Source organism: Pteropus medius, unplaced genomic scaffold (assembly GCF_902729225.1).
Source record: "Pteropus medius unplaced genomic scaffold, Ma_sr-lr_union100, whole genome shotgun sequence".
NCBI classification, from domain to species: Eukaryota; Metazoa; Chordata; class Mammalia; order Chiroptera; family Pteropodidae; genus Pteropus; species Pteropus medius.
This window is the reverse complement of record NW_024349803.1, coordinates 5662103-5686879: the sequence shown is the minus strand read 5'-3', so window position 1 is coordinate 5686879 and position 24777 is coordinate 5662103. Positions and strand designations below refer to the sequence as shown.

The 24777-nt window shown below is 38.4% G+C and overlaps 1 protein-coding gene and 1 pseudogene across 2 annotated transcripts in view; one reads left to right on the top strand and one right to left on the bottom strand.

Moving 5' to 3' along the window:
• CPNE4 (copine 4) overlaps positions 1–24777 on the top strand; it is a 412001-nt gene that overhangs the window by 111847 nt on the left and 275377 nt on the right. The gene's annotated exons all lie outside the window — the stretch shown is intronic.
• On the bottom strand, positions 3419–3904 carry LOC120582078 (40S ribosomal protein S10-like; annotated as a pseudogene).

Genomic DNA, 24777 nt, shown 5'->3' with positions numbered 1-24777 from the left:
CCTTCCTACACCCCACTGAGCTGAGTCTCTGAAACAGTTAACCTCTCAATTATGGACACAGAAAGGAGCTAAAAAATGAAAATTAAGTCAATTAAAGCATTCCCTCTGGATATCACAAACAGGCTTCTTTCTCAAAAGATTTTCTGTTCACACTTTGCTGACTTGCAGTGTTTCATGGCTAACACCTAGCATGACAGATGATAAAAAAACAACAGTTTTCTTCGGTTGTTCACAAAGTTTCCACTGTGGTTTCACATCAAAATCCCGTTTAGGAAAACTTTGATGTTGCTTTCTACCTCCCCTTTAACACATCATTAATAAGAATAATTTCTTTTCTTTAAAAAAAAGGAAGTTCATTTTGGTGATATTATTAATCTTTCCTGGAGCATTGAATAGAGAAGACAACAAAATGAAATATTAAAATGAGAAAATATTTCCTTCCTGCTGCCCGAGGTCACATCGCTGTGACCAGAGGCGACAGTTGCAGATGTTCACTCAGTAAGTGATGCGCGTGGATGAAGGAAAAGAAGATTATTGGGTGGCATATTATGTGACAAAGTGGCTTTCTTATCTTTGACATCTCAAAATTGTCACCATCCTGATATCTGAGAGCAGAATCACACAAGATGGGAAATTTTAGGCTGCAAATTAGGAAATAATGATTTGAACTGAAATCTTGTGTTGACTCTTAAATCTCTTATGTGCCCCGATGATGATTAATCGGCTTGAAGGATGATGTCTGGCCTCCTGTAGAGAAGAAAGACATGGGCTTCACAGCCTCTTAAGCTTGAAGAACTGGCAAGCCACACTTTGGGAATTCAAACTCAGCATTGGTCACTGTGGGTTTTGTATTATAGCTTGAGTCCTATGATGAGTATTTAAAAGATGGAATTACAGGTTGAGGAAAGAGCTTGAAGAGGCATTTATGATTTAAAGCTCTCTGCCTTTAAATCATAGCTTGAACCACTTTCAGCATCTCAGAGAAGATGTTTCAACATAGTTTCTAGGTACCTGTTTTAATGTTTGACTAGACTTACTTTTGATAATCATCTCCTTAAGAAAGTCATCTTTTCTTTGTAATTTCAATCCATTTAATCTTTTTTACTAATAGTAATGGTAGTTTATTAATAATACCTTAAATACATTGAGAGTAGTATACAATGTATCAGGTAATGTCCTGAGCATTTTACATGTGTCATCATATTTGATTCTCAAAACAACCCCCAAATGGGTCCATATATATTTTATATAGAGGCACAGTAGAGTTACTTAATTTGCTCAAGGGCCACACAAGTAGTAAGTTGAGAAACTATGATGAATTGAACCCAGACTGTTTGACTTCAGAAACTATCCTTCACTGCCCTTCTCTGAGAATAATGAGTACCATCCTCATAATGGTGTTAGGAGACAGAGACTGTGATTACCCATTTTATAGACAAGAAAGCTGACCCTCACATAGGAAAATTCCAAGTCTAAGGTCATAAGACTAGTAAGAAGTGGTATTAGGATTTGAACTCATCTTTATGTCTTTGGTTGAACCTATGACTGTACCTCTCTCATTCTGGCCTCCATATAGATAGAGTAATTCCTTATGACACCACTGCCACTAGTCTTTAAAATGAACATGTTTACTCCCCTCGGAGAATTCAAGAATTTATTTTAAACTCTTTGTATTTATTTTTTTTAAATAGAAAATAAGTTTGCTTTGGTGAATACTCAAATCATCTGTTTTAACTCCAATTTGTAATGGTTTCAGCCTGGCCTCCTAAAGGTTGCCGATGGTGAATGGCGTAGGGGTTCAGAGCTCAGACTGTGGAGCCAGGAGGCCCAGGTTTAAGTCCTAGTCCAGCTGTCCTAATGAGCAAATTACCCAAACCTTTCTGTGCCTAAGTTTTCTCCTCTATAAAATGGGTATCATAATGGTAACTATCTCCTAAGAGCCATTATGAGGATTAAATTAGTTAATACATGTAGAGTGATTAGAACAGTACCTGGTACAACAGAGTGATTAGAACAGTACCTGGTACAACAGAGTGAGTGCTCAGTAAGTGCTAGGACTATTGAACATGTGTCATTTTTTTGAGAAATGTTTTCTAAATAAAGATGTGCTCTTTAGTTCTCAAGTTTTCTGTGGGCTAAGGCAATTTAAAGAGCCCCACGCCTAGAAGCAGCATATTTGGGACATATCTGGAAGTCACTGGGGAAGTGAATTCTGGGACGCTGAAGATGTGACCACTGTAATGATTTTGCATCCTCAGTATCTTCCACAGTGCCCCCGGCACCGTGGATGCTTGTAATTCAGTAGTTAGATGGATTGCATTTCCCTGGTCTATTTCCCCATGTTCACCTCCAAAGACAGTGGGTTTTTGAGGACCATTCTTTTCTCATTCAGGAGAATAAGAACTCAGCTCATAAGAATTTAACTACATTGGGAGGCTTATCCATTTCACATAGAAGTAGAATTAGTGGTGCCAGAGGCTAGAGTAGTCGATCTAAAAGGGTTCTGTTTATGTGTTTGTCTGCAAACTGTATGCAGACAAGGCAGTTGTGAGTATGTTGAATGGAGTCATGAGATGATGCTTGAAGGACATTTCCTGCCTCTCGGAGATGTTCTACACAGCGGTTTGTAACCTGGGTCTGTCAGCCTTAATTTTCTTTCCTCACATATTTTTGGTTTTAAACTGCTTCATGCTCCTCTTCTTTGCTTCTCTCTCCCTTTCTTCTTCCTGTGGGGAGAGTGGGGTAGGGAGAGCAAGGAGAGCCCTGTAGCTGAAGGTAAAGACTGGAAGCCTCACTGCCTCTTCTCTCCCACCCCTGGTCTTCATCTGAGTTTATCCTCCTCATGGGTCTCTCAGTAAGACACCATGGAAGACAGAATGAAAACCAGCTTTATTCCACCTCGTTTTTTCCTCTGTCTGCTTTGAAAAGCAACTGATTGTAGACACATAGCAAGTTTTTCTTGTGAGCATTCAGGGATTATATGGGTTTTTTAAGCCATAGAAATTCCTGGAATGAGTTTGAAATTCTTCAATGTCTTCATTTGAACCTTAGGACACAAACAGTTCTCAATTTCTCTGTTCTGAGCCACCAAACTGTTTGCTTTCAAGACTTCCAAATAGTGTTCTGGGAGGAGCCTCACTACTTCAGAAGTACTGCAAACATTTGTTTGAAATGTAAATATAACTTTTTGTCAACGTTAATGAGGCAATTTGCATATAAAATGCATCCATTTTAGATGTTTGGTTTGATTTGTTTTGACAAATGTATATACATTTGAGTAACCAATGTCCCAATCAACATATAGAACATTTCCTAAAATATAGTTTTAATACTTAAAATATATAACAGAAAACAACACACATACTTTTTTTTTTTTTCTGGCCACAAATTTATTCAACACAAAATAATCCCTCCAACTTTACTGACCACATCCACGACCAAATACACCTCTGAACTGGAATTCAGTTGCTGACCCAGCCCTGGCCTCAGCTTTCTTGTTGGCACCAGGGAGCACGGCGCTCCCTGGTATGTGTGTGTCAGCTTCCCCTCTAGTGAGCCTCGCAGGTCGCTTGCCCTCCAGAACTTTGGGCCTTAGCCTGCTAGTCTCAGGCCGGCTGCGGCGCACACTTGCAGGCACAATCTTGCGGGGCAAGTGGTGGTAATCATGGAGATACTGGATACTCTCATTGGTAAGGTACCAGTAGAAATGTCTCCAGGCAAACTGTTCCTTCACGTAGCCTCGTGATTTCAGAGACGGCATGGCCTTCATGACATGAAGATTAGGCACATTCTTGTCTGCCAGCTTGGAGTGTTTAGGCCTGTGAACACCCTTCTTGGCCACCATCACTCCCTCCTAGAAAACGAGTTCATAAATGGCAATCTGGTTCTTCTTGGGCATCAACATCACAACAGCTGCTGCGTCCGGAGCCAGAGCTAGAAAAAAAAGCAACACACATACTTTTAACACATCAGAAACCATTGACTCTCATATTGTGCTCCCATTGATTGACATTATAGTGACAGAAATTTCAATATAAAATGAATTTATGCTAATAAAATATCACTTTTAACTATTATGTATATTGGGGGCCTAGGTAAGATTTCAGTTTAAAATAGGAAAATATGTTTCTATCACTAAAAATAACCTGAAAACTCAAAAAGTATCATAAGAAAAAAAATAAGCCCACTGTTTGTTTAGCTCAGAATCAAAGTTAACAACTTATGGCGTGACCCACCAAGCTTCAGTTGAACCTCAGAACACTGCCTGACAACTTAGAAACCTGTCATAGCCGCCGGGTTTCATCTGAAATGATCTGGAAACAAGGCCTAGGCCCACCACACATCAACTGTGTGACTTTGGAAAGTTACTTAACGTCTCTGAGCCTCTCATACTACCTCATGTCTAAGTGGCTGTTGTCAGGATTAATGATTGGCTGGCAGGAGAATGAAGAGGCTGATGCTACCGCCTCTAGAATCAGACCACTCGGGTTATCTGTATGATCTTACCTTATGCAAAAGCCTCCATTTTCCTGGGCCTGTGTTTTCAAGATCTCTAAAATGGAGGCAATAGCAAAACCTATTGATGGGGGTTATTATAAGGAAAATATGAGATGATGCTTAATAACTGCTTAACATAGTGCTTAATAAATATTAAGTATTATGTTTAAAGGAGATAACATATGCAAAACTAATGTGTTAGTATATCACCTAGTACTCCGTATATAGAAGATATTATCAGGTAATACTTACATTGAGGTGTGTTTAATGCCAGAGGCAAGTTTTTGGTCATTCACCTAGCCCAAGTATTCTTAATCCTGTTCATCTGTGTAAAATAAGAGAACTTTCACTGGCAAAATTTAACAGGTTTCTAAGTTTCTGCCAAGTCTCTGACTAGTCACTTTGATTAATCTGTTTCGGCTCCCTGGTAGGGAATTATCTAAGCCTCCTCATCTCCTGCACTCTCTGCATTTTGAAGATGAATAGACTTTGAGCAACTTCATTCCACTTGTCCCTGTTCTCTAATCTGTGGATGGGAATCAGAGAGGTCACGCTGATAACCTTACCTTTCCATCTTTGCTTCTGTGCCAACATCAGCTCCCACTGTTTGCCAGTCTTAGAAGAAAAGTGACAAGAAAATACTTCCCTTCTGAAAACTCCAGATATTCTCAGGTCAGTTTATAGGCTAATTAAATATTTTATCTTGATTCAAGCTCAAAAATGCTCAACTCCCTATCTTGGCTAGTCAGTTTTCAAATACTTGATACTTCTAGAGCTTCCTCTCATCCAAGAATTTGGTCTTAGTTATTTTCTTCTTGAGTGTGAAGACTAGTTCTTCTTGTTGAAAGATTACAGTTTTGGAACTGTGTACTAAAGCAAGAAAACTTGATACCTTTTATACCTCCTATTTTAATTTGAGCCTTTTTAAAACAACTTCTGAGAACCTGGTCTTCCTAGCAGAGGACACCTATTAAGCCTGCTCCTTTTGGAGATTTGCTTCATTTGGCTTCTTCTAGTTACTATTGTTGTATAACAATTACCCTAAAATTGAAAAGCTTAAAGCAATCATTTTATTAAACTCATTTTATTAAACTGTATCGTGTTCATCGAGATCTCAGACAGGGCACAGTACCCTTGTTTCACAATGTCTAGGGCCTCAGCTGGGGAGACTGGAAGGCTAGTGATGATTTAAGGCTGGGGTTGCGAATCATTTGAAGGTGTCTCCTGTCAGGCTAGGACTTCCATTTGGAGCATCCGAATGTGGTCTTCCATGCATGGCAATCTCAGGACAGGGACATAGACCCTGCCTCTTAATAGGAATAGTGTCCAGTGTTTACCTCACAGGTAAATCATGGACTATGTCCTGAAACATTTGTTAACTAAGGAGCCTATGATTATCTTAAAAGGTGTGGATAGGAAGAATGTAGGAATGTTTACAATCCAAATTCCTACTTAAGGTATTGTCTTAGAAGCTTCAAAGATACAAATATAGAATTTTTAAAGGGAAAGACTTTCTACTCTGAATAATAAACCTAGGAAATGCATAGTTTGAAGAAATAACAGGAAGAAAATAAAAGTTGAAATCTCTCTCTTGGTTTTAAACACCAGTTTTCAAAATAATACATGTATATGCTACTGCCATTAGATACAACAAAGGAACAGAGAAGAAGAAAATGAAGAAAAAGAAGGAGGAAGAAGAGGAGGGAAAAAGGAAGAAGATATAAGAGCAACTAGTATCTGCATAGCCTTTCCACATTTTTTTCATTGATTCCTTACAATAGCCTACTGAAGTCAATTTACACATGTGAGAACTGAGATTCAGAGATATAATAAGATTTCTAAGATCACATGGTCAGTATGGGTGGAACCTGCCCTCTAAAATCGTATGACTTCAGATTTCAGACCATTTAATCACAGCATGAGCCCTCTCCTGCTGGTGCCCATTATGCCAAGTCTTGCCCCTTCCTTAGAAACCAGTGTACCCTTGTCTGTGGGAGCTACCTAAGCCCAAACACAAGCATCTTCATCTCTTTACTGTTGGATCCTTTTCTTGCCTACTCCCCACTTGCTACCTTGAGATTTTTCCAACCATGGTTATCAATCCTAATAAGTATTTTCCACTATAATTTACTAACAAGAGAGCAGTTCATCCTATAGATGAGCCATGATTCACCTACCGGTCCACTAATGGTACACATGTAAACAGTTTAGTTTTTGATTTATTCAGCAAACATTTATTGAGTTTCTACTATATACTAAGTACTGTTCAGTGGGCTGGGAATATAGCAGGGAACAATACATGGCCCCAGCTTTTGTGCTAGTGGGGAGAATAAAAAATAAACCATAAATACATACTCTATTATCAGGTAGTGGTAAGTGCTATGAAGAAAAATGATGTAGGGAAGGGTGTGGAAAATGATAGGGGGACTAGTTTAAAAATTGTATTCAGAGAGGACTTCTTTGAGGAAGCAATATTTGCACAGAAACCTGAATGAGTAGGGGAGTTGGTCACCTGGATATAGGGAAAGAGTGGTCCAACAGAAGGACCAACAAAGCCCGTGACACAGACATTTACTTGGCTTATTTGAGGACTAGCATGGAGGCAAGGTGGAGAGCCGTGGGATAAGAAGACAAGAGTGAGAGGAAATGATGTTGAAGAGGCAGCAAGGGGCCAGAGGATGGGGGGCAGGGCAACAGAAGGCTTAGAGCAGGGAAGCGATTTGCATTTTATGGGACTAAACTGTTCGCTTGTGTCAGACAGTGTACAGAGACAAGAGCAGATGCCGGAGACAACTCAGGAGCTACTGCATTTATCCATGTGAGAGATATAGTTTGGATCAGGTGGCAACTATGGAAAGATGGGAAGTGTTTTGAAATGATATATATCTAAAAAGTAGACTCTATAAAAGTTGCCAATGGATTGGATGTACAGTATGCGAAAGAGAGGAGTCGAGAGTGATTCCAGAGGTCTGAGCAATTGAATGAATGATGACAGATCATACTGGGGGCAGAACGTGTTGTTCAGTGATTCTACAATGAACATGCTTTTAATGGTGAGAGATAGGATGCTGTACTGGTGCACGGTTATCCCAGGTCACAGACTACCTGTATTTGAATCCCGGCTCCCGTTATTTGCCAGTAATAAGATCTTACACAGTTACCTCCATTTTCTCCTCTGTATAATGGGAATAATAAAAATACCTGTATTGCAGGGTTGTTTTGAGGATTGAACACACGACAGAGTCTAGTACTTAGCATTAGATAAGTGCTAGCCATCAATGTTATTATCAATATAATTCTGTGAACACTTACAATTGTATTAGGTCAAAGGGAAGTATTAGGTCAAAGAATACACATATTTTTTAAGCTTTGAAAATTACCCATTTGCCTATCTGGAATGATCATACCAATGTGCTCTTACCAGAAAACTGTGAGAATCAAAGGAAGCAATTCTTTAAAAAAAAAAAAATCTTGAACAGACCTTTGTCATCTCTTCTTGCCCAGTCACAGACTAAGTATTTCCTGGTTTGGAATGAAATGAGCTCAGTTAAGTGATTCTAATCACAATTCTGTCCTCCTTTCAAAATTATCTTTATATTAATATGTATATTAATTCTTAATATAACATAACTGATATAATAAAAGTGCTAAACAAACTAATTATCAATGTTTTTATTAATATACAATGTGCATGAGTTTGCAAGAGAGCGAGTGCCTGCACAAGAGAACTGTGGGTTGTGTATGTGTGTGTATTAGAACTGAAGAATGAATCCAAACATCTCCAGGTTGTCATGTTTAATTCTAAACGATCACTGTACTTGATGCTGTGCTTTATTTAAAGATAGGAAGAGAAATTGATTTAATAACCTGTCACATTATACAACATAAAAAGAACTTGGGAAGAGAAAGCACTCTGGTATTCTCAGTGGGAAGAAAAATATTATGACAGCTCCATGGAGAATCTTCTTGCAGAGAAAACTGGTAGAAATGATGGTGATGAGTTGAGGATCTTCGAAAAAATATAATTTTCTAAGATCTAAAAGAAAAAAAATTTGCTTCCATGGAGCGAATTTGACCACAGAGCTCCACATTATAGAAGGCTATTTCCTTCTCATATATAAGGGGCATAAGAAAATAGAAACTCCAATTGTTCCTTCTCTTTTTTTCATTTCTTAAAAGTCGTGTATTTTATCTTCATCTCCTCTGGGGGTTTCTAAAATATTCTGTTTAACCAAGGTAGGATAGAATAATAATAACTTATTATAATATGATAGAAATGCAAAATTTAATCAAGAGAGTTTAATATCTTAGTGTTCAACTCTGGCATACTGGAGAAGGAATGGGGGACAAATAATGTTAGAGAATACCCTCCAGCCACCAGGAAGATACCTGTAGTTGAATAAATTTGGGTTACTGCCTGTCGTCACAAGGAGGACACTCTCCATAGGGAACTGTGAGGCATCTTATTAAGAGAGTTTAAGAAAGGATTTATAGAATTTAGACTATTGTTAGATGTTTTCAGGAGAATTTAAGGAAGGAGAGCTTTCCTCTGGATTGGATGGTTTTAGGAAGCCAGGACAATTCTATAATTGAGTACCTTAACAGATCTTATCTAGAAAGGAAGAATAGACCAAGACTAAAGCTGTAATCGGGGAAAAAAGCAGCAGTCACTCATTTTAACAAGGATGGGGGGATATTTGGTCATTTTAGTGGTTTGGACAGTGTTTATGCTTTTGTCTGGTTCAAGCATGATTGTGGAGAAATCTAGTTTTCATTTTACTTCATGATGGGTACACAGTGACGTCGTGCTATCTTGGTGTTCTAATGAAAACATCTTTGTTCAATGGAACACGAAAACCTAGCTGTATGTGCCAGGCCAGCTCCTAGCAATGCCAAGTCCTGGCTGATAGCACCAAAATAGCATACCAAGCCAGTTCCCAGATATTAGGGGCTGCTTTCCTCTTGCTCAGAGTGAAACCCAGAAGTTAAGCTGTCCCATTTTAAAAGCATCTTCTCAACAATGGACCAACTTGTTGGCTAAGCAAAATAGCAATCAGAACAAGTCTTGAATCCAAACCTATTACCTTTTATTTCTCAGCTCTTCTTATTATCCAAAGAATGATATTTATGATATTAAATGTATATAGATTCTATAAGTTAATTTTTCTTTTTCAATTTAACCCTATATCTCCCTTTGACTCTTTCTCTATCTCCCTGATCAGTTAGAAAGAAAATTCCTGGGAGCTCTTTGGAAGACATTCAAGTTTCTGCTTATCATTCTGACAAAAAACTCCTTAAGAAATACTCTGAATTCATCAGACATTGCCTGAGTTTTCACAAGAGATACGGACAAGATAATTTTTTTAAGATGAAGTAGATGGCTTAACTTCTGTCCCATTTATTAAACCAGCTTCTCTTTGTGTTTTGGAGAAAGTTGTTTTCCAAAAGTTCCATTTTGTAAGTATTACCTGGTGGTCACTGGCATTCATTCAACAAATGACAATGGAATACCTACCATATGCCATGTACCATGACACTGGATCTGAGAATGGACAATTATGGCCCCTGTCTTCATAAAACTCATATCCCTCAAGGGACAGAAAAATATTCTTTACCAAAATATTCTTTAAAAGCTTGGAGGAGTCAGAGGAAAGTATATTCAACTCTAGATTGGGAAGAGGAGCCAGGGAAGGTTTTGTAGAGAAGATGCTACTTGAACAAGATCCTAGTTAATGAGTCTGACAAGGTAGGGAATAACTTGGTTTAAATGGGGGAAATTATGCTATTTGCAAAGCACTGACTTCAACAGGAGAGGACAACCCCTCCCAATCGCCAAACCTTGATAATTCTGATTATAGATGGTTCTTCATAGGACCTTATGAAAGGACAATCATCGTTTTGGCTGGAGCTCTGCCTAAGCCACACTTCCCAGAAGAGAATATCTGTTCTATTTTTAAAGACCTTTTGAGAAGGAGAATCCACAGTCATCCTAGGAGGTCGATGGGTTTAAGTCACAGAGCCTTATTAGCACAGATGGTGTTCAACAGCTCTCAGTGGGGAGAGGCAAGAATGTTCCAGGAGGGATAAGGGACCAGTTTTGAGGATTTAATCCTTTGAATAGAGAATAATTCTGATGCAGCCTTGAGCTTGAATTAGATTGCTTATGTGCCGGCTTTTTTCCTGTGAATATACCACAAGAGACTGGATATGGTAATGTCAGGTGAAACAGGTGACTTCTTTTACATCATGAGATCTTGGGGAGTGGTGGGGAAGCTTAAGAAAAAACTCACTAATGGAGCAGATTTATGTTAGTTGCAAGATTTCAGCCTTAGTTACACACACTCTCCTGTGTTCTCCTATAGTGTTTCACACACTTCGTTCACTTCACTTAATCATATTTTTGTCTCTTAGACAATCTCACACCCTCTGTGTGGTTTGCATTTAGTGATAAATTCTAACAAACACTGAGACTATCTGCGTTATTTTTTTTATGAACACGCGCATGTATGCACATGCTCACATACGCACACACACTTACACACTCTTAGATTCAATTCATAGTTAACTCTGGTTAGTGGGCTTACCAAATGAAACTGATATCAAAAAGGCAAACGATTGGACATAGCCTCAGTTTTGCTTTTGATGAAATGTTTCAGAAGAAACAAATCAATTTCCTAGGTGTTCTTTATTCAATAACTTAGGGTGATTGAAGATAAAATCCATGAGGGTAAGATTTTTATTTATCTTACTCATCACTGAATTTCTAGCTCTTAGAACAGTGTCTGGCACCTGGAAGGCACTAAACAAATATTTTAATGTACAGATGAGTGAGGTTTCCTCTTGCTTGTAGAGATTGTTGGTGTTTCATTAGTGCTGCATTAGATCATTTGGAAGTTCTACAGAGATCAGTGTACACTGTCTAGTTGTAGCACATCTGTTCTTAGTGGAATATCTTATTTCTTGATAGTAAATGGGTGAAGGATAGGTCTTCTCATTATTTGAATCATCTAATTTGGGTGAAATTTTGTTCAAGTATGTCTTTGGAGGAATGTTCTCTGATAATTATTTTAGGTAAACATTTTATTTTACAAATCGTAAGAAATTTTTCGAACATGAACCCAGCTATAAAACCAGCACCTAGATTAAGAAATAGAACATCAACAGTACCTCAGAGCCCCTCTTGAGTCTCCTGTTTACTACCCCTCAGCTTGTTCTAGAAGTAATTACTATCCTGACATCTAACAGCACTGATTGCTTTTGCCCACCTTTGATTTTTATACAAATAGAGCATGCAGTATGTACTCTTTAGTGTCAGGCTTTTTTCATTTAGCATTATATTTGGGAGATTCTTGGTATTGCATATAGTATGGTCCATCGCTCTCATTGCTGTATACCTTTCTGTTGTGTGAATAGAACACAACTGATTGATACAGTCACCTGCTGATAGACACGTGGATTGTTGCCAGTTTAGGCCCATTATGAATAGTGCTGCTGTGAACATTCTTATAGATGATTTTTGGTGAGAATATGAGTGTGTTGCTTTTGATAAATATGAGTATGTTGGGTCATAGAGTGAATCTATGTTTAGCTTTAGTAGGTATTTCCAAACAGTACACTCCCATCCGTAGTGTAGGAGAGTTCTGATTGCTCCACATCTTTCCCAGCATTTGATATCATCTGTCTTTTTCATCTTACCTTTTCTGGTAGGTGTGTAGAAGGAGCCCATTGGGGTTTTAATCTGTGTATCCTTGACGAATAAGTAGATGAGCACTTGGATATATTTGTTAGGCATTTGGCTATTCTATTTTGTGAAGTACCTCTGAGTAATAAACATTTTATTTAAAGCTTTTTTTCAGTTGTATCTCCATTCTGCATGTATATCCCCAACCCCAACAGTTGCTCCCTCTTCAGCCTATTTCTGATTCACTCCTATAGTAATTATTACAGTAATAAACAGGTAATTTTTAGCTATTACAGTCGTTTTTGCCATCACTCTTTTATTGTGGAAACTTAGACTCTTAAAATTGTTACATATATTATAGATTGATATTTATATTATCGATATACTTTTATTTAAAATGTTATTCTTGACTCATAATTGTATCATCATCATGAGTATTATGTCATAGGCTTTATAGTAAACTATTACATCACTGTGCCAGCAAACAGTGCTTCACCTGTGAGTAAACGAGGTTAGGGATCTTAAACAAATAGGGATTAATTTTTCTCATATAACAAGAAGTTACTAGTGTTGGTTCAGCTGCTCCACATCACCATAGGAGCTCAGATTTTTTGCCTTTTCTTCGTGCCATCCTTAGCAAGCTTATTGTTTTTCCCCTCTGTAGTTAGCCGTTGCCTCCTAGACACAAGATGGCTGTTGAATTGCCAAATATAACATCTATGTTCTAGACAGGGAAAATACAGAGCCCTAATATACTTACATTTCAAAGGTCACTTAATAGTAACTGTGTCATTGGTTACCACTAGCTGCAAGGGAAGCTGGGACATTATTGGTGCTTCGTAGCCCCTAAAGCAGAAAAAGGCAAGAGAGAGGGGTGTTGGTTTGGTGTCAAGGGAACAAACATACAGTGTCAGCTGTAGACTGTTGGAGAAAAGAAGCCACAAACAGCATAATACAAATCAACTCCTCTTTAGTGTTGAAGAAAATAGCATTAGAATGGCTTTTTAAAAGATAAATAATGTTCTTTGCTGACAATAATGCACCTTATACCTGGTGCTCAGAACATGATTTAGGGAGCACTTGCCATGTTGTCCCTAGCTGTTCCCTCTGATTAGTGCTGTCACACACATGCTTCATTAGACTCTGCCACCTTTTGTCAGTTACCACACAAATTAACCTTTAGTAAAATTGATGCTAAAACATACACACACACACACACACACTCTCTCAATGGAAAAGGGAAAAGAATGTCTCATGAAAATAAACAGCCCTCACAAAAAAATGAAGGACAGGACTTCTATTTGGTTGTAGTTGCAATTTTATATAAACTAGATAAATATTGTTTGCTTTTGCTTTTATTGGTAAATGTGGGACCTTGTTTGCCTGTGGAAAAGTAACTCATTCTTTTTTTAACTACGTTATTAAGTAAATAAAATGAAAATAACAACCAATAAAAACCTAACGTCCTGTTTCAAAAGCACAGTGAAATTTTTGATGCTAAAAGGTTGAAATGATTTCTGTTTAAAAATTTTTCTAACTTTATCAAGATATGATTGACAAGTAAAAATTATATATATATTTATTGTACAACATGATGTTTTAAAAGTCAGTGTTTCATAGATATTTGCGAACACAAATGAGAATACTGATGTACTAAAAGAACTGTTTCCCATGCAACAAAATTTTATCCTCTATAAGTGAGGCTCCATAAATAGCTGGGGCTTCAGAGTGGTCCAGAGAGCTAGGGAGGTAAAGCTTGATCTAAAAGGTCAGGATATCAAGAAGTGGGTAAGATTCTTAGTGTCCCACAGGCAGATTTCTCTGGCCGTATCTCAGCATGCAGCTTTGCGAGAATATGACTTTTTACCCCGCCCCCTTGTGTCAATCAGGGTCCAGTCAGTAGGACGAAACTATACGTTGTTTTAACAGATAGAATTTCACATAAGGAATTGCTTACTAGGACTTAAAAATGTGAAAAAGCAAAGAGGAGACACTAAAGTATAAATGATAGCAAACGCAGGAAGCAGCTTTTGCTCTTGGGGCTGGACAAACAAAGGGAAAAATTTGGCTAAAACTCAGACCTTTGAGGGGAAGATTGTTGTGCCATTTCTCTGAAGCGGATGACGAGGCTGGTTCTGTGAGTGCTGGAAAAACTGGAAAGCAGGTTCAGCAGATCAAGCTGTCAAAGCGGAAAGTGGTTTTCAGAGTTCCTAGCCACAGTATCACATAGTAATGTAGAAGAGTGGGTTTGAAACTGAGAGACATGCTTAATAATTGGCATACCTACCTATCTTCCTAAAGCTGTCAGTCACAGAGCATGAGCTGACTGCTCTTATTCCACAAGACAACTAAGCTCTACATTTGCTACTGCTAGTATTAAATCATTTTTTTTCCTTATACTACCAGCAGCTCTAGGTAGGTGACAGAAGATCTTCCATCCTTGCCTGAGCTCTCGCCCTGTGATCTTTAATATTGAGAAGTGGTTAAGCTCCAGGCTATCACAGGCTATGGAAGTTTGAATCTTACCTAAAATTTGAATCTCGATTCTGCCACTGACTATCTGGGCAAGAGTCTTTGCTTCTTTGTGCCTCAGTTCCTTCTATTTCTTCAGTAAAAATACCTCCCCCATAGGGCTAGGGCTGGTGTAAATATTCAATAAATTTATGCCCGTAAAATCTTTAGAACATTTGCTGATATTAGTAGGGTCTCAGTGAATATCAATTTTTATTGTTTATGTTGACCTTGAGTCATACAGGGTAGAAGGCATCAGGAGTAGAAGAAGTAGAATAATATGGGTCTTCTAAAATTTCATCTACCCAACAAATATTTATTTTCACCCTGTGCTAGGTCCTGGGGACATACAGTGAAAAGATGTTCTTCTAGTCATCTGAGAGTTCCCAATATTGTGATAGATAAAATAAATGGATTATAATATTATATAAGAGCTATGATTTCATTTAAAATGGGTACATATAAAATGATATCTCTATTCATTTTCTATCACTATGCAAATCTTTACCTTAAACTTTAGTAGCTTAAAGACGGGACACATCAAGAATAGTCTGTTCCTACTCCACAATGTCTGAGGTCTTTACTAGAAAATTTGAAGGCTAAGGGCTGAAATCAATCGAAGGTTCATTTGCTTACATGTGTGATATGTTGGATGGGGGCCTAGCTGGGGTTGTTGCTCAGAACGTCTACACACAGCCTCTTCCTATGTTCTGAATGTCCTCACAACATGGTGGCCTGGTTCTCAAGGCAATTATCCCAAGAGAGAGCCAGACAGAAGCCATGTTGCCTTTTTTGACCTAGTCTCAGAAATTATGCGCCTCTATCACAGTGTATTTTTTGAGGCAGTTACAAAGACCTACACAAGTCCAGATAGGGGAACAAAGATCCCACCTTTTGATATGAAAAGTCAATGTCATGCTATAAGAAGAGCGTGTGGGATAGGATGTATATTGTTGCAGACATTTTTGGAAAAAGTAATCTGCAACAGGATCTGTATCTAGTTAGACTAGGAGGTGGTCAGAAAACCATTCTTAGAGGGGACGGTATTCCTGCTGGATTCTGAAGGCCCAAAAAGTGTTAACCAATGAATAAGAGAAGGAGGTTATTTCAGATAACCAGAGGTATAAGATGGATGTGTGTCTAGAAAATTCCCTGTAGTTCATCGTGTTTAATTTTCTTTGAATAGTAAGGGTGTGAGCTTACCAAGTCTTTCTCTTTTCATAAGAAAGACATGATTTCTACTAGTCAGATTGAAGCCATTATACCTGGGAGAAGTGGAGTCTGGTATTGTGAGACTCATCCACCCACGCTTCTACCTTCTGTTTGTATGCACCTACAGAATATGTTGAGATGCTCTGAGTAGCCAATTTCCTCATTACAACAGGATCATACATGTTTTCAGGGGCTGGGTATAAAATGGTGGGGAAGAAAATGTCAGGATGTCAGCAGCTCTGCTCCAGACATCTTGATCTGGCCATTTTCAGCATTCTGAAGGATGTTCTTCATGCTGACATCTGAGACTACAATCTCATTTCTCATTTTTAAGACCTCCAAGGAGACTCTGCAACCTTCATTGATATATCTTATTTCATCCCTTCAACTCTTACTAGGAAAAATCCCAGCCTATTCTTATTCTCTAATCGAGATTATTTCCTAGAGCAGAAGGGAGCACACCTTCCTATTCTGTCTTTACTCAGTGACATTGTAAAACAGTTGGCCACCATCACCTTGGAAGTGCCAGTTATAAATATCTCCATGTTGCTGGTTCTTTCTCTCTTATCCTCCCTAATTTATTCAGAGACCAGTTTTGATCTCTGCAATATTTTTTCCTTTCATTTCTTTTCTTCCATTCTTAGTTAGAACTTTCTCCCTGTACTATCGAGGTGGTTTAATGACTGATCTCCCAACCTACTGTCTTTCCCCACCCCCACCACACTTAACATCACTAGGACCTCTTCACAGAGGGCATTCATCAAATATTTGGTTTTTCTGAGAAGGCAATTATCTAATTAGCCCCCATCCCCAGAGGATGGCTCCCTGTGCTTCTCTCACATGACTTAGTGTGACATCTACTACCCTGAGTCAAATAGAAACCTTGGTGGCACCATCATTAATTAGTATCCTTTCTCAGAGCACCTAAAAGAAGCTAGTTTAGAGAACAATATGTTCCCAACAAAACTATTGACTTTTGGAAGTCAGCTGCTTTAAAAATTAAATAAATGGATGAATGAATGAATGAATGAATGAATGCAGCCCTTGCTGGTTAATTGTTCATGCAGAGTTTATTGAACTTCTTTCTTCTCCTTGCCTTCCCTTTGCTCTCCCTTGATCCTTTCCTCCACTGCCTTCTTGTCTTCTCCCCTCAGAATTATAACTACTCATCTTTTAATGACTACGCTATGTCCTGTTTATGCCTGATTATTAGCAACTGAAGCCATTATACTACCAATTTATGCAAAGACTACCTCTGTTGACAAAACTAGTTGCTCTTTGAGAGTAGGGTCCAGTCTTATTTATTCCTTTAAGATCTGTAATTATAGCACAGTATGTGGCACACAGTAGATGCTCAGTAAATATTAACGACTGAATGAATGAACTAAATAGTGTTATTTTGCCCCTTCTGGGTAAGGCAGCCAAAATGCTCCTGGGTAGAGGGCATGTTGTTCATTCTGCTGAGGACATTCTTCCCATCATTACCAGGGCATCTCCTACTCGTTGTGGGTAGATCTTAGCTTAGATGTCATTTCCTTGAGAAACCTTCTCTAAATTCCTCCCATCAAACTCTGTTCTCCCTTCCTTACCAAGTTAAGGACTCCTACATGTTTACTTATACTTTTCATGTCATAGGAAATGACATATTTTAATTTCTTATTAATTATCTATATTCATCTTCAAACCACATGCCCCAGTAGAGAAAGGTCCGTATGTATTTTGCTTGTATTATATTCTCAGTGCCAAACAGAGTGCCTGGTATACTTCAGACTCTGAATAAATATGAATAAAAGTATCTATCAATGATTAATAAAAACAGGATCCTTGCCTGTGAGTCTTAGAATAGTTTTCTCTTCTTTTTTCTTATCCCATCATAGGACTATATAGTTATGTGCTATGAAAAAACAAAACCACAATAAAATATAATACATTCAGTGCGTTGTACAAAAACCCAACAACATCTTTTATTTATGTTTTTGTCTAAAAATATTTCAGTACTATAAAATATGCAGAACTGGAAGATACACGGCCCACAAGTTCTTTTTAAATTGAAAAGCCGAGCTGACTAATGGACTTTGGTTGCCTCTGCTACGCATTGTGAATGGGCTGTCCCAGCTGCTCAGAGCATCACAGGTGCTGTCCTTCTACTTATTAGAGGAGATTACTGCGAGAAACATTGAGCAGTTTTATCTAAAAATGATCAAATCAATTAATAGTTCTAATACAACCAGTTCTGGAATAATAGTTCCCGCTCTTCATGCTTCAGCTGCTGTGAGCTTCAGAACACAGTACTACAAGGGAGGCCAACAGTGTGAAATTCATGTTCTCCCTGAGCACAGGTAGAATCGAGACCGACTCTCCCAACCCTTCACTTTCTGGAAGTGATAAGACTTATCCAAGTAGTTGTTTTAGGCCTGGGGCTAGTGTGAAGGGGTTGGGTGGGAAGAGGAGTAAAGATGTCTGTGTTTATTTCCCGAGAAACTCTTGAAATTCTCAAAAGGTTTTGAAATGTACCTCACAGCAACCCTGGTAAGGGGTATGTGTGTGCGTGTATATGGGTGTGTGTGCACACGAGCATGTTTTGTTCATTTAGTATTTCTGATCCTGTGTTCTCATTTCCTTCTAGTTGCTGCTTAGATACTTTGAGTTGAATATGAGTCCTTTACAGAGGTGGTGTCCAATGTCCCATAATTAATTCTAGAGAGGAGATTGTCTCCTTTAACGTCTCATAAGAATATTTATCCACATGCAGGGCAACAAGAGCTGCTTCTGAGATATTGTAGTCGCAGATGAATTCCATTTTATAGGGTTTGTATTTCAGCTTTTATCTATGTAGAGAGAAGTAGAATGTATACTGGGGTTTATGTGTCAAAATAGTCCTGTGTTCAAATGTTAGGCCTATTGAAGTTTTCAGCAAATTATTAAATCTGTAAAACAAAACTAATAATTCCTCTATTGTATCAGTTAGAACTTATTTGGGCTGTAAAGGAAGTAAATAAAAATGTTAGTTATTCAAACAAAACAGAAGTTTATTTTTATCTCATATTAAAGAGCTTGTAAAAGCAGATTCATGAAGGCATTAGAAATCAAAACACTTTGTCCTGTTGTTTTTCCATCCTTCACATGGAGGAGTTTCTACCTTATGGTCCAAGATGTTGCTTGAACTCTACCCATTGATCTATATTTTGGCCAACAAGAAGGAGAAAGGGGCAAAGAAGCACATGACCACCTGTTTTTATGGGTGATTTCTGGAATTATAACACTGCTTCTGCCAGAGAGGTGTCATGTCCAGCTGTGGGGTTGGGGGGAGACTAGGAAAGGTAGCCTTTATTTCAGATAGTCATGGGCCACATCATTAAAGAAAAGAAGAATGAATATGGGAGGACAATTGAGAGTGTTTGCTACCTTCCCTCATCTGAATATTGTGAAGATTAAGTGATAGAAATGCATTTCATAAGCTGTGAAGTCCTATATCCTTGAAAGATTTTATTTAAATAATATTATCAGTACTATTCTAATAAGTAGGAATTCAGAAAAATAAAGACAAGTTAAAGGAATTAGGGTGTTTCTCTCTTAAAAGGGCAACTATTAGGTTAAGTTTCATTCTGGAGAGTTATTTTTGAGATCTGTTTTATGAAAGATTATTATAAGGAAAACACTTACCATTCATTATTTATGCACATAGAGGATGAAGTGAACTGAGAGATAGAAGGTCTATCTCTTTCATTTATAGACGAGGAAATGAGGCCCAGAAACGGGATGTAATTTTTCCAAGGTCAGAGACAGAGTCGAAATTAAAACCCGGGACCCCTGACAGAATATTCAATAACCTATCTATGGCATGTCCCTACCTCCCCCAAATGAAAATCAACTCTAAAATGAGAAGTGATTAAACTATCAAGGGAAGTTGTGATAGAGAAGTTGCTAGAATTTTCTGAAATTAGAAGGGACTAATATTTGTACAGAGAGCTGGATGAGTTGACCTCAAGGTGACCCTCAGCCCTATGCTTTCCTTATGGTGAGTTGAAATTCACAGGGGGCTCATTCAACATTGTCTGTTTCCTTTTGTATCTTGGCTGCCCTATGGCTACTTTACGGTTCCATTCTTTTCTAATTCTCGAAATCAGTGTAATATTTTGCTTGTCCTTTGGTTGCTGTATTCTGAATTCAAGGATTCTTAGTGTCTCAGTTCCTGGAGCTTTCTGTCCTTGAAGCTTTTCTTACCCGCTCTTCTAATGACTGAGTCCCAAGGGAGGGAAGGTGGAGGAAGTCGGCTCCTCCTGAGTGTCACTGTCCTCTTTCCATTTCTTCCCTTGCATAAGGGAAACCTATTTCTATCTTCAAAATGTGACCTTTAGCTTTTTTTATGAGCCCTGGCAACAAACTCTTAACACACTCCCAGCAGCACCAGCTGCCTTTCTGACTTCTCACTTGAATTTCTAAGAAGTGTTGCTGACTAGTTGCTGAGATGTTTATGCTTTGTGTTTCATGCTTGCTGTTTTATTTTAATGCTTGGTGGTATCTCGTTCCTGTTTGGCCTTTTTCTTTGTTGTTCTCCTCTTTGCCCTCTTTAATTTAAGATGACTTCGATTCTGTGTCCCAGCAATCTGTTTTCTGCTGTGTCAGGAGCTATAGGCCCTTTTCTTTCCCTCATCTCCTCTGGTGGTCTTAATTAATTCATATAATTTCTCATGCTAAGTGGGAAACATACACTTTACGAAACAGCAATTATCTTATGAATCTACCCCGTCTCTATGTTATCCAATCTTAGTTCATGTCATTTATTTCTCCTTTGAATCTGGGTTTTTAAACCTAGATCTATATGGCAGAAATCCTTAGTTATTTAATATCCATATCTCTTTTTCACTACTAGAACTCTGCTTTGGGAGTGTGTGTGAGAGAGGTGATTGCTCCCACCTTATAGAATCTATAATTTCCATGCCATTATTTTTTTTACCACAATAAAAGACAAAACTTAGATTAGTTCATGCTTCTGTTGCTCTGAAATTGTTGTTTTCATGTGTCTGTGTTTTGCTTCCTCACTCAACACTCTAAACTCTTGATGGAAGTATGCCCCTTATTTATAAATCTCTGTAATTTTAGTATAAATGGCTTACACGCTGTGTGACCAATATAGTAGTAAAAATTGGAAAAGATTAATAAGTATGATGAAAAAAAATTAAACTTTCCAGCCTTCCTTTCTTCCAGCAGTGACCATGTGACAGTGTTCCCACCAATAAGATGCAAACGGAAGTCTAAGCTGGGGCTTCCTAGAAGTTTAACTCCCCACAGAGGCCAGCTCTTCTTCTTTGTCCTTTCTCATTTCTACTCCCTGGAATGTGGACATGATGAATGAAGCTGCCACAGCCATTCCTTCGACCATGAAAGAAAGGCTTAGAGGGTTGAGGAGACTTCAGCTCTAGAATTCTGGACCACTGAATAATGTCAGTGATCTCCTACCTCCAGAAGTCTTGTTAAAAGAAAAATAAAGCCTCTGATCGGTTTGCATCATTATTGTGGGGGACTCTGCTATTATCACTTAAATACAATTCCTATGTGATCCATTTATAACCAAAGGAATTGAGTCTCTGTGGTGGACCCTGTGTTATGCCACCTATATAAGGAAGAACTTGTCTCCTGGTCGCTGGTAGGGTTGTCAGCAGGTAGTCCTTAGCTGTCAATCCCTTTTGGCATTTTTGGTTTCAGAGAGCCCTTTCACCCAAGGTCATTCCCCTTTCTGGAGTGGCCCACATTTGATAAATGATTACTTGGGCATATAAAGGCCTGGCTATATTGATCCAATTTGGGACAATCCAAAAGGCTATTTAGAGCTCCTGTGAGAGTGTCAGTGGCTATCACTGAGCTCATGTCAGCTTGATTTCTCCATCCCTTGACCCCTGATTTCCTCCCCGCCCTTTCACAGGTACTGGTCTCAAAGGCACTCCTAAATACATACCTCTCCACCAGGTTCTGTCTCTGGATCTGCTGCTCAGAGGACTCAGCCTGTGATACCTGCTAATTTGCTCTTCAGTCCATGGATGCATACCAACATCCTACCCAGTACCAGACTCTTATGCTATGCCTTGATTGGTGGTGGTAGTAGTGGAAGCAGGGTGGAAGGGACTATAAAGATGAATAAGACACAGGTTTTATTCAGAAGTAGCTCTGGTCTAGTGAAGGAGCGAGATACATAAATGAATACATTTCATTTTGGGTGATGAGTCCAATTACAAAGTTGATATTATGAGAATATATGGGACAGATTGAAAAACTTCCTGAGAGAACGAGAGAAAGCCTCAAGAGAATGTGAGGTTTGGGGGCAGTTTTGAAGGATGTGAATGTGTTAATCATATAAGTAAGAGGTGAAGGGCATTTAAAAAGGAAGTGTATGCATTAAAAAAAAAATTCAGGAGGCTGAAAGGGTATGGCATGATTGAAAAAAGACAAATAATTTTCTGGTAAGAGGGGAGAGAAGTGAATTGAAGCCAGATAGTGGAAAACATATAAGTCTTTGGGAAACCATTGGTACTTGTTTGTATCAAAGTGAAAGTTATATGAAAATGTGAGGGTTGATGAAAGACCAACTAGGCAGATTAGTTATGGAGAGACCAGATGTAAGCAAACCATTAAAGAGCTTGGTAGAGTATTCAGGCAGTAGATGATGGGAGACTGAACTAGGGCAGAACTAGAGGTACAGAGAAGATGTAATTACTTTAGAAAAATTTGTAAAAATTAATAGGGCTTGGAGTCTAGATTGATGTGGGTGATCAGAAAGGAAGGAGTCAAAGATGACTAGAAATTTTGCCTGATGAGATGTAGTCATGGTATTCTCAAGTGCCAGGATAGGGATTATGAGAGAGATGAGGTATCAAGGACATTGAGAAGAAAACTTGCAATGGATTTCTAGCACACAGAACCATCCCTGGGCTGCACATACAGGTTTTTAATACCCTGATGTATTTGAGGTACTTGAAGCTATATACTAGAGTGATATTATTCAAAGAGAGAATGTACAATATAAGAAAAAATGGTGAAGAACAGAGCCCTTGGGAAACAACTGTTACATTTAGTAGGGCTTGAATAAATAATGCTGAGTCCTGAGCAGAGTGGTGATGACTAAGTATTTGTGTCCTCACTTCCTTTCATGAACATGTAGCATAACTCCCTCTTTCACTATTCTAGAATACTCTAGACTAGTATGAAGGCTTTATCCCTTAGTATACTCACTGGCTAAATGTTGTACATTTTCTATGCCCTCGAACTATCTTTATCATGGTGAAAGAAAAGCAGCATTCTTCCTACTTCTGGCATCTTATTTTCCTTTTAACATGATGAGAAGTCCCACACTCAGAGGCATAAGAAGGTGATTGGCTTTCACAGAAAGCAGGGAGCATCTTGCAACTTCAAATCCTGAATCCTTGAATTGGGAGAGTTTTCTGCAGTAGAATCAAACTCAGTCCTGAGCACTTATTTTATAAATTCTTTGAAAGCAAGAACTTATTTGTCTTTGGAAGGCTCAATAAGGAGGAAACACTTAGTAAGGTTGTGCTGAACTGCATAAAATGGAACAGAATCAAGGCTGTAAGAATCTCTTCAATAAGTGATGTTTTATAATCACTGTCTGAATCCAAGTACGGGCTTTTCTGCCAAAATGGACAATATGTATCTAGTTTCAGAAAGACTAAAATGAAGGTAAACGTTAATATATTTGTGATTGTACTCAACGATGAAACCCAAACTCACTTTTATATGAGGTGGTATCTTAGTCTGTTCGGACTGTTGTGCTGTAAGAAAATATCAAATAGACTGGGTGGCTTATAAACAACAAAAATTTATTCCTCTCAGTTCTGGAGGCAGAGAAAGTCCAACACAACATTAAGGCACCAGAAAATTTGGTGTCTGATGAGAACCCACTTTTTGGTTCATAAACAGCTGTCTTTTCACTATTTCCTCACATGGCAGAAGGGGCAGGGGTGCTCGTTGGGGTCTAATAAGGGCACTAATTCCATTCACGAGGGCTCCACCCTCATGACTTAATCACCTCCAAAAGGCCCACCCTCCAAATACTCTCTCATTGGAGTTCAAATTTCAATACAAGAATTTTGGAGAGACACGAGCATTCAGTCCATAGCAGGTGGATACAAATGCTCAAAGTCAGTAATGACAGAGGCAGCAGGACACTGGACATGGACTTTGTATATTAAAACTAACAGCTTAGGAGAGTAGCATTTGCATTGTCAGACAGAGTTCTTTCACCTCAGATATTAAAGGCAAATTTGTGAAACAGGTGTTATTCATCAGAAGACAGACTCAACTGTCATTTGTATCTTTTGTGTGCTAAGCACTGTGGTTTATTTTTGTTGTTGTTTTGCATTGCTTGACACACAGAAGGTACCGGTTATCTTATTTTATCCTTCTAGCATCTTCTGTGACATGAGCAATACAAACCCTGTTTACAGATGAAGAAACCAAGACTCTTTGGTTTCACAGACTCAGTCACACAACCTCGATCTTGGATTCAAACTTAGGTGTAACTGACTCAAAGTCTTACATTCTTTAAAACATGCCCACACTCTTTCCATGAAATCCTTCATTAAAAATATACACAGAGCCTCAATAAAGGGAAGTAAATATAATTTTCAGATGTCTTAATTCTCTTAGTGTATTATCCATTCCAAGGACAAGAAATACTGGGGAATATGCAGATTATGTCTCGACTATTTCCTATTCCAGATCCTGCGATTCCTTTTAGTGTTTTATAGCAATAATTTAAATGAGCTCAATTAATTTTTGACTACTTTATATCTCAACCTTCCTCTCCTTGGATTTTATACAACCAGCAATTCTCAGTTAATATCTGCATTGTTTCCAAAACG